The sequence below is a fragment of the Myotis daubentonii genome, chromosome 5, assembly GCF_963259705.1.
Source record: "Myotis daubentonii chromosome 5, mMyoDau2.1, whole genome shotgun sequence".
NCBI lineage: Eukaryota > Metazoa > Chordata > Mammalia > Chiroptera > Vespertilionidae > Myotis > Myotis daubentonii.
In genome coordinates, this window is record NC_081844.1 from 23,983,590 (window position 1) to 23,992,092 (window position 8,503).

General features: G+C 53.0%; 1 pseudogene; it reads right to left on the bottom strand.

Annotated features, from left to right (window-relative positions):
* Window positions 1-5,144: 5,144 nt before the first annotated feature.
* Window positions 5,145-6,249, bottom strand: LOC132234156 (doublesex- and mab-3-related transcription factor C2-like; annotated as a pseudogene).
* Window positions 6,250-8,503: the final 2,254 nt, after the last annotated feature.

Genomic DNA, 8,503 nt, shown 5'->3' on the forward strand with positions numbered 1-8,503 from the left:
GGAGGGGCACCTGCTCTGGATAAGGTGGGGAGGGGGGGGGAGGTGTGGTGGGGAGAGCTCTCCCAGGACACCATGCGGCTGGAGGGAGATATGGCCCCAGCCATGTCAAGAGAGGGGCATGGGACCCCGTGGCGGGCACAGCGAGGGTAAAGTTCCGAGGGCAGAAAGGAGCTTGGGGCATTGGACAAGGAAGGAGTCAGGTTGGGCAGAGCTGAGAGATGGCAGGAGAGGTGGTGGGACATCAAGGCTCCTCTTGGAGACAAATGCAGCCCCACATTCCTGAGGGAGAGGAATAAACCTCACTGTGACCAGAAGGCCCTCATCACCACCCAGCTCCACACAGATGCCCCCGGGGCACACCCTCCCCGCCCACCACCGCAGCCCGCACAGGCCTCCCGCACAGAGAAAAGCCCAGCCCGCTTGCCCATCTCATGGTCCCGGCCTTTGCCTCTGATGACACGGATGGTAATGACCCCACCAAGGGGCATGAGCAGCGGGGAGTTAGCTGGCCTAGGGCTGGGGGGACCGGGAGTTGACCTGAGACAGTTCCTGGGGGGAGGATTGTTGGGAGAGGGCAAAGCAGGGAACAGTGTGGCCTGCGTGTCCACGGTTCCTTGTGTACCAGCTGCCCCAACCAGGCACTCCATGAGCACTGGGGCAGGCGGTCGGCTCTGCTGGCAACCCCCTCCTTCTGTCCCCCCTGGGAGAGCCAGGAACCACAGCGCCTCGGCTGTGGTGAGCGCTCCCACAGAGGGCATCCCCTGTCCTCTGTGAGCCCCCCTCCCACCCAGGGCTGCTCTGCTCCTCCTGCGGCCGCCCTGTGTCCCTGGTGTCCTCACCTCATTTGAGGCTGGGTCTCTGCTTCAGCTGCCTTTGGCCAGAGAGAAAAGCCCTCAAGGGTTGTTACCAGTCCCACATCCCAGACCCCAACCCAGCCCAATCCCCGCCCTCATCCCACCGAGAGCAAAGTCCCCTGGTGTGGTCTGGCAACCCCAAAAGAGACTGTGGGGCGATGTGCTCGGGTCCCATGAATGCTGTTCCCTGGGACCCTGCCTTCAGGGAGGGGGCCCGAGGGACATGTGGATCTCCCTCAGCCCTGAGGGGGGACAGAGCCCTGTCCCCGGTCCCTGCTGCCTCAGCTTTGGGGACTGCCTGGCTCTTGGGGAGGGTGTGGGGCCTCCTGGAGCTTCTAATTATGGTTTTAGAGGCACAGACTTAATTACTGCCTCTCGAAGGGTTAATTACTCCTAATCTGCTGGGAATCAGGCAATTCGTGAGCCTTCTGAGAACCAAAATACTTCCCCTCCTAAAAGTCTCCCACCCCCATCTTCTCAGTTTCCCTGCACAGAGGTGTGTGGTAGGCCAGGCAGAGTCAAGAAGACCCCAAACCACCAGTCTGCCTGCAAAAACCCCACTTTCTGGGCCTAACACAGGCAAGGGCTGAATTCAGAGGAGGGAGAGCTCTGGCCGGAGAAACCTGGGAAGACTTCCTGGATGAGGTGGTTTAGGGCTGGTTTTAAGGGCCCCGAGTAGTTTGGGGAGGGAAGGAGAAACAGAATAGTGGAGACTAGCTATGGTTATAAAAACCATTAATCACGCTCTGTTAACTGTTGTTGCTTTGCTCTGATGAAAGGAAGCACTTTCCAACCTGGCTGGGAGTTGTACCCCCGGGGCCTGGGAGTTAACCTGGAAATGCTCCTCCATCTTCCTTACCTGAGAACTGCCTAATATCATGGAAAGACTAACCACCTTGCAGCCAAAACAATGGAGTCTCGGAGGCACCCGCTCTCTGCAAGCCCCCAGCATGCATTGCCTGCAATCTGTAACCATTATACCCATTTCGATTCCTTTTGCCTACTTTCCCTTCTTGTAATATCCATCTTTATTTCATTTTGCATATCCTTTCTTTTTTTATATTTATCTTTTAATATTTTTATTGATTTCAGAGAGAAAGAGAGAAGGAGAGAGAGAGAGAGAGAAACATCAATGATGAGAGAGAATCATTGGTCGGCTGCCTTCTACATGTCCCCCACTGGGAATCGAGCCCGCAACCCAGACACATGCCCTTGACCGGAATCGAACCCGGGACCTTTCAGTCTGCAGGCCCATGCTCTATCCACTGAGCCAAACCAGCCAGGGCTGCATATCCTTTCTTATTCTTTTTGCCCTCTTCCCCATGGAATCTTTCTCCTACCTCATATAAGCAGCTGGCTTAAGCGGGGGAGGGTGTGGCTGACCTGCTGCTCTTCCATACCGCCGGCATTATTGGAATAAACGCTCATACGTGATTCAACCCTGTTTCTGCTTACTTGGCTCAAGTAGTGTCAGGCAGCCGGGACCCATTTGCTGTCTGGTTTCAAAGTGATCCCCCAGTTGGGCCCAGGGCTCCTAAGATCCTGTTTTACTTGGGGGGCAGCAAGGCCTAGAAAAGCTGATGATTCTGACCTAGGAGGGGCCTGTATGGAGCCTCCGTTTCCCCATCTGTTAAATGGGGCCAGAGCCAAACTGAAGGAGGCAAGCCGAGAACAGCTGTCTTCACAGAGAGGAGGCCCTGATGGGTCCCAAGGTGACAGCCCCAGTGGGAGCTCACCAGCCCCTCCAGCCACCCAGCCCCTCCCGGGGTGCCCTCTGCCTGGGCTCATAACAATGCCAGTATTAGGTCCTGATTTCCCTGCTGCTGTCCTCCTTACCCCTTTGCTGGTTCCCACCTTTGCCCTTGCAGTTCCCCCTGCCTGGCTTTCTTCCCCTAAATGGTGCTGAGCCTGGGAAGCTCTGGCCCTAAGATGTCACCCCCCACAAAGCTCTGACTGTAGCGTCTCCCCAGGAATCACTCCCTCCCTGGGAGTTCTCCAACCTATCGTGCATTTACCCCTCTGAGAAAACACAGCCTTGCTTAGATCCTGGCGGAGTGACCTGGTGCTCAGTTTCCTCATCTGTGAAATGGGGGTGATGTCAACAGTCCGCTCAGGGCCCTGCGTCCTGACTGTGGTAGTCCCGGAGGCCGAGATGCAGTGAGACCTGCTTCTGTAGGTCACATGATGGACTCAGGGAGCTCACAGCAGAGCTTGATGACAGTGAACAGGCAGGGCAGGCAAGAGTGGAGCTCAGGTGACCACTGTCAGAAGAGCTAGAGAGGAGGCGGCCCTGGGAACTGGGGTCAGGATCTTACGCTCCCATTTTACAGATGGAGAAACTGGGGCCCAGCCCAGTGGTTGAGCATTGACCTATGAACCAGGGGGTCACGGGTTCCATGATTCCAGGTCAGGGCACATGCCCAAGTTTCAGGCTTGATCCCCAGTAGGGGGCATGTAGGAGGCAGCCGATGAATGATTCTCATCATTGATGTTTCTATCTCTCTCTCCCTTCCTCTCTGAAATCAATAAGAGTATATTTTAAAAAAGAAGAAAGAAAGGAAGGAAGGAAGGAAGGAAGGAAGGAAGGAAGGAAGGAAGGAAGGAAGGAAGGAAGGAAGGAAGGAAGGAAGGAAGGAAGAAAGAAAGAAAGAAAGAAAGAAAGAAAGAAAGAAAGAAAGAAAGAAAGAAAGAAAGAAAGAAAGAAAGAAAGAAAGAAAGAAAGAAAGAAAGAAAGAAAGAAAGAAAGAAAAAGAAAGAAGCGGGGCCCAGAGAGGTGGGGTCACTTATGGAGGGCACAGAGCCCTCTAGTGGGAGAGCTGGGATTCACACTCACATTTGGGAGCGGCCCACGGGCCAGGGGGAGAGGTAGGCCTGGGGAGGGGGCGGTGGGAGGAGGCCGTCCGGCAGGAGGTAAACAGTACAGTTTTGGTTTGGCTGTGTGACAGGGGATGGTGGTTCAGGCCAAGATGGAATAGAATTAAGTTAGTGTTAGAAGAGAAGAAAGGAAGGAGGAAAGGAAGAAGGGAGAGGGAGAGAGGAAGGAAGGGGAAAAAGGACGAGAGAAAGGGAGGGAGGGAGGGAGGGAGGGAGGAAGGAGGAATCGGGCAGGTCTATTTTAGTTGCAATTAAAAATCCAAACCCAAACTGACTGATTAAGGAAAAAAGAACGTATTGTTTCATGTGGACTTTACGCATAGCTGGATGCAGGGGTCAAGCACAGGAACCTCTCCCCTCCCGTGGGGCGCTTCATGCCCAGCAGCCACCTCCCATGGGGATGAAAAGACCTTCGCAATCCCTGGCTTAGGTTTAGTCAGAAACTCCGGAGAAAAACAAGAAAGCCCCTGGGCCAACCATTCTAGCAGAAACCTCATTGGACAGACTGGGGGCCCATGTCATTTAGGAACCAATCACTGTGGCCAGAAAGGACGGAACGTGCCCATTGGCCAGGCCGGGGTCATGTGACCACTCCCGGTGCTGGAGGGGGAGCCAGCCACTAAAGGACAAAGGGTGGAAGGGAGGGGGGACAATTCATTCAACAAATGTTTAGTGAGCTCCACTGCGTGCCTGGCCTTGGCCTAGGTCAGTGATGGCGAACCTTTTGAGCTCGGCGTGTCAGCATTTTGAAAAACCCTAACTTGCCCTGACCGGCTTGGCTCAGTGGATAGAGCCTCGGCCTGAGGACTGAAGGGTCCCAGGTTCGAATCCGATCAAGGGCATGTACCTGGGTTGCGGGCACATCCCCAGTAGGGGGTGTGCAGGAGGCAGCTGATCAATGTTTCTCTCTCATCGATGTTTCCAACTCTCTATCCCTCTCCCTTCCTCTCTGTAAAAAAATCAATAAAATATATTTTTATTTTTATTTTTTTTTTAATTTTTTCAAAACAACAACAAAGCTTTATTTCTTCCTTACTCACAGAAACCTAGACACAAAATGAAAATACTCTTCTGTTTTTGCATGCATGGAGACAGACATAAGTGCACAGGTATGTACAGAATCACATGTCAAATAAATATCCTGGAACATGAATTCATGCAAAAACCTATTTTGAAGCTTAAATTGAACAGTTCTATATTTGTTGGGATATTAAAAAGGTCCCAAGACCCAAGGGGGTAAGAAAATATCCACCACTGGCTAAGGAAATGCCCATGCTGAAAAAGGAACCGAAAGATAACAAAGCACCTGAAGGCTTAAAAAAAAAAGCTGAAGCTCCTACTGCACAAATCCCTCAATAAAATGCAGCGTCTGCAGGCTGTTGCACCTGCCCCAGTAAGGCCCCCACTTCTGGGCTTCTAGCTTAGGAGGGAGATGGAACCCAGATGCCCAATATGCAGAGCCATGGAGGGGGCTGGACTGGGTGGGAGAGAAGGGCCAACAGGCTGGAATCCTTTTCCTCCTGCAGGAGCTGGATGGAGCAGGGAGATCCAGGCAGAGTTAGTGGGGACAGAAGGGGTCAGGCAGGGAGCCTGGGGTGAATCTTTCAGCCCCACAAGAGCCTCAGCTGCCTCCTGCTGCAGCTGCCGCTCTGCGGAGGCAGAGGTCCAGGCCAGGCGAGAGGCTCTGGGGGCCTGTGGTTGAAGCAGAAGAGCGTCTGGGGTACCACAGGGCTGAAGTATCAAAGCTGAGCATGTGTGGGGCAGGGCAGAGGGCCCTTGGGGTTCTCCAGGAAGAGGAGCAGTCAGTATTGGGTGAGATCCTGGGCAGTTTGGGAAGGGCCCATGAGTGGGCAGCCGGAGGGAGGTGCCAGGGTCAAAGCCAGGGAAGGGATACAGAGGGACAACAGGCTTTTGGCATGGCAAGCGGCACACTACTGGGTTGGCATGGAAAGGCCTGGAGGCAGCCAATGTCCAGGGGTCCAAGCACTTGGAGTCCAGGGCAAAGGCAAGGGTTCTGGGGGACGGCTAAGCAGCAGAGGCCCCTGGGAATTCTCCTTCCCAGGGGCGGTCAGTGCCAGTGGGACTGCCCCATGGAGGGTCTGAGGCTGGGGCACTATGTTCTCCTTTCTGGGGGGGGAGGGGCGAGGGGAGCCCTGGTCGCATGGCCGCCTTCTTGACGTGGCTGTGAGCTTTAGGAGAAGCCGCCCCTCTCATCAGCTCCTGAGCCAGGGGCCTCTTCAGCTGTGCCTCCTGCTGCCTACGCAAGGCCACCTGGGCAGCCATGAGCCTTCGGCGCTCCAAGATGAGGACACATTTGTGACACTCGCAAGCCTGGAAGAGGCAGAGGTGCTTGTGGCCCTTGAGGTGAGCAGGGACACCGTGGTTGCAGCAGCGGGCACAGGTTGGAGAGCGACTGACTGCTCTCTTAGGCATGAGCTCGGTGCCCTGGGGGACTCTGGTCTCATCCCCTGGCGGAGTCTGAGGAGCAGTGGTGGGCAGCAAGCATCTCATTGGGTTCCATGGATCACTCTCGAGCTGGGTCAGACTCGGGAGGCGGCAAAAGCAAATCTGTTTTAATTTTTAAATATTTGTGGCTCTTCCCTTTATTAAGCATTGACATATCCCCTAGATTTTGTCCCAGGGATATGTCATTATTATGACATATAGTGATGATGTAGATTCCTATATGTGTTCTGGGATGGCCCTGTGCTGCTAAGGGAAAGAAGCCACTCGAAGGAGGTCAGGGAAAGGAAAGGTTATTATAAGGGACTGTTTTACAGTAGCCAAGGGCAGAAAACAAGCTATAGTCACTTCCTGTGAACTAGAACCTGGAACTGGGAAAGTATCCCCCAGAACCCCGGTCAGCAACATTTCCTGAGGGCTCACTGCACCAGGTGCTGTTCCAGGCGTTGGGTAATAAAATATATTTTTAAAAAAAGAAAAACCCTAACAACTCTGGTGCCGTGTCACATAGAGAAATTTTTTGATCTTTGCAACCATAGTAAAACAAAGATTTATATTTTTGATATTTATTTTATATATTTAAATGCCATTTAACAAAGAAAAATTAACCAAAAAAAATGAGTTCGCGTGTCACCTCTGACACGCATGTCATAGGTTCACCAGCACTGCCCTAGGTGCTGGGGATACAGAAGTTCCTGTGGGGCTGACTGACAGCGGTTCTCAACCTGTGGGTTGCGAACAATGAAAATGCATCCTGCATATCAGATATTTACATTACGATTCATAAGAATAGCAAAATTACAGTTATGAAGTAGCAACGAAAATAATTTTATGGTTGTGGGTCACCATAACATGAGGAACTGTATTAAAGGGTCGCGGCATTAGAAAGGTTGAGAACCACTGCTAGATAATGATGTGAATTACAGTGATATTAGAAGGTGACATGCTATGCAGAAGATTAAAGCAGGGGGAAAGGATAGGGATGACTGGGGAAGGGAGCAGAGATTTTATTTTTTAATTTATTATTATTGTTATTTTTTTTTAATCCTCACTGAGGATATTTTTTCCATTGATTTCTAGAAAGGGTAGGAAAGGGGGGAAGAGAGAGAAACATCAATTGATTGCCTCCCACATGTATCCCTACCGGGACTGGGCAACTCCTTGACTTGAAGTTGTACCCACAACTCTTTGGTCCAAATGCCGACGCTGTAACCACTAAGCAACCCAGCCAGGGCAGGAGCTGAGATTTGAAATAGGAGGTGGTGTCTGAGCCAAGACTTGAAGCCAAAGGAATGAAAATATCTGGGAAAGGGCACTCTAAGCACAGGGAACAGTCCATGCAAAGGCTCTGAGGCTAGGCTGTGGCTGGTGTGTTTGGGGGGCAGTGAGGAGGCCTGTGGTTGGAGGGAGGGAATGAGGGGGAGAGTGGCAGGTGAGGCACAGAGGTGACGGGGCAAATTGTGCAGGGCCTATGGGCTTTGGGGAAGACTTTGGATTTTACCCGGGTGAGGTGGGAGTCACAGAGGGTTCTGAGCAGAAGAGAGATGGGATCTGACCCCATTCAGGTGTTCACAGGAAGAATAGAAGGTCAGACTGATGGTCAGACAACAAAACATCTACACAGAGAGATATTTATGTATAAACAACTAGATTTGGCCTCAGAGCGAGCTGTCCTTGGCCACAGGCTGGGTCTCTAGTGCCTATGGCCTCCGCATGTCTGCCATCTGTGGTTTGGTTTGTTGCCTTTCCCCACCATCCATGGGCAGAGAAACAGGTGGGGTGAGGGACTGGGAGGACAGGCCACCTGGGGTTGCACCTCCACCCCCACCTCCAGGAGACAAGGAGCCCCAGCCCTACTCCAATCCAGGACACACTTGGGCAGGGCTGCTGGGAATGTTTGCTCTCTGCACTTCCTAAGTTGGTCGGAACAGATGTGGCTCAGGGCACAGGGGGAGGCCTGATCTAGTTCGAGATGGAGCAAAAGTGAGAAGCTGGGTCACCCAGACCCCAGACCCAGGCGGGAAAGGCTGCAGAGGCAGGGGCTGCCCCGTGGAGAAGGAACAGAGTGGGTTGGGGCCTCACTGGCACCTAGCTCTGCCCCGCTAAGCACAGGAAGGGGAAGGGTTGGGGTGGCGGGCCCTGAGGCCAGAGCTGCGATGGAAGTGCTGATAAGGACCCTTGAGGTTGGATTTCAGCCCCGAGGGTTGGGCAACGCCCTGTTTGGACAGGCTTCTATGGTTTTCTCTCCTGCAGCCCTGCCCTGGCCATGGTGGGAGAATTACAGCCAGGGGAGCCTGTGCCAACTGTTAACT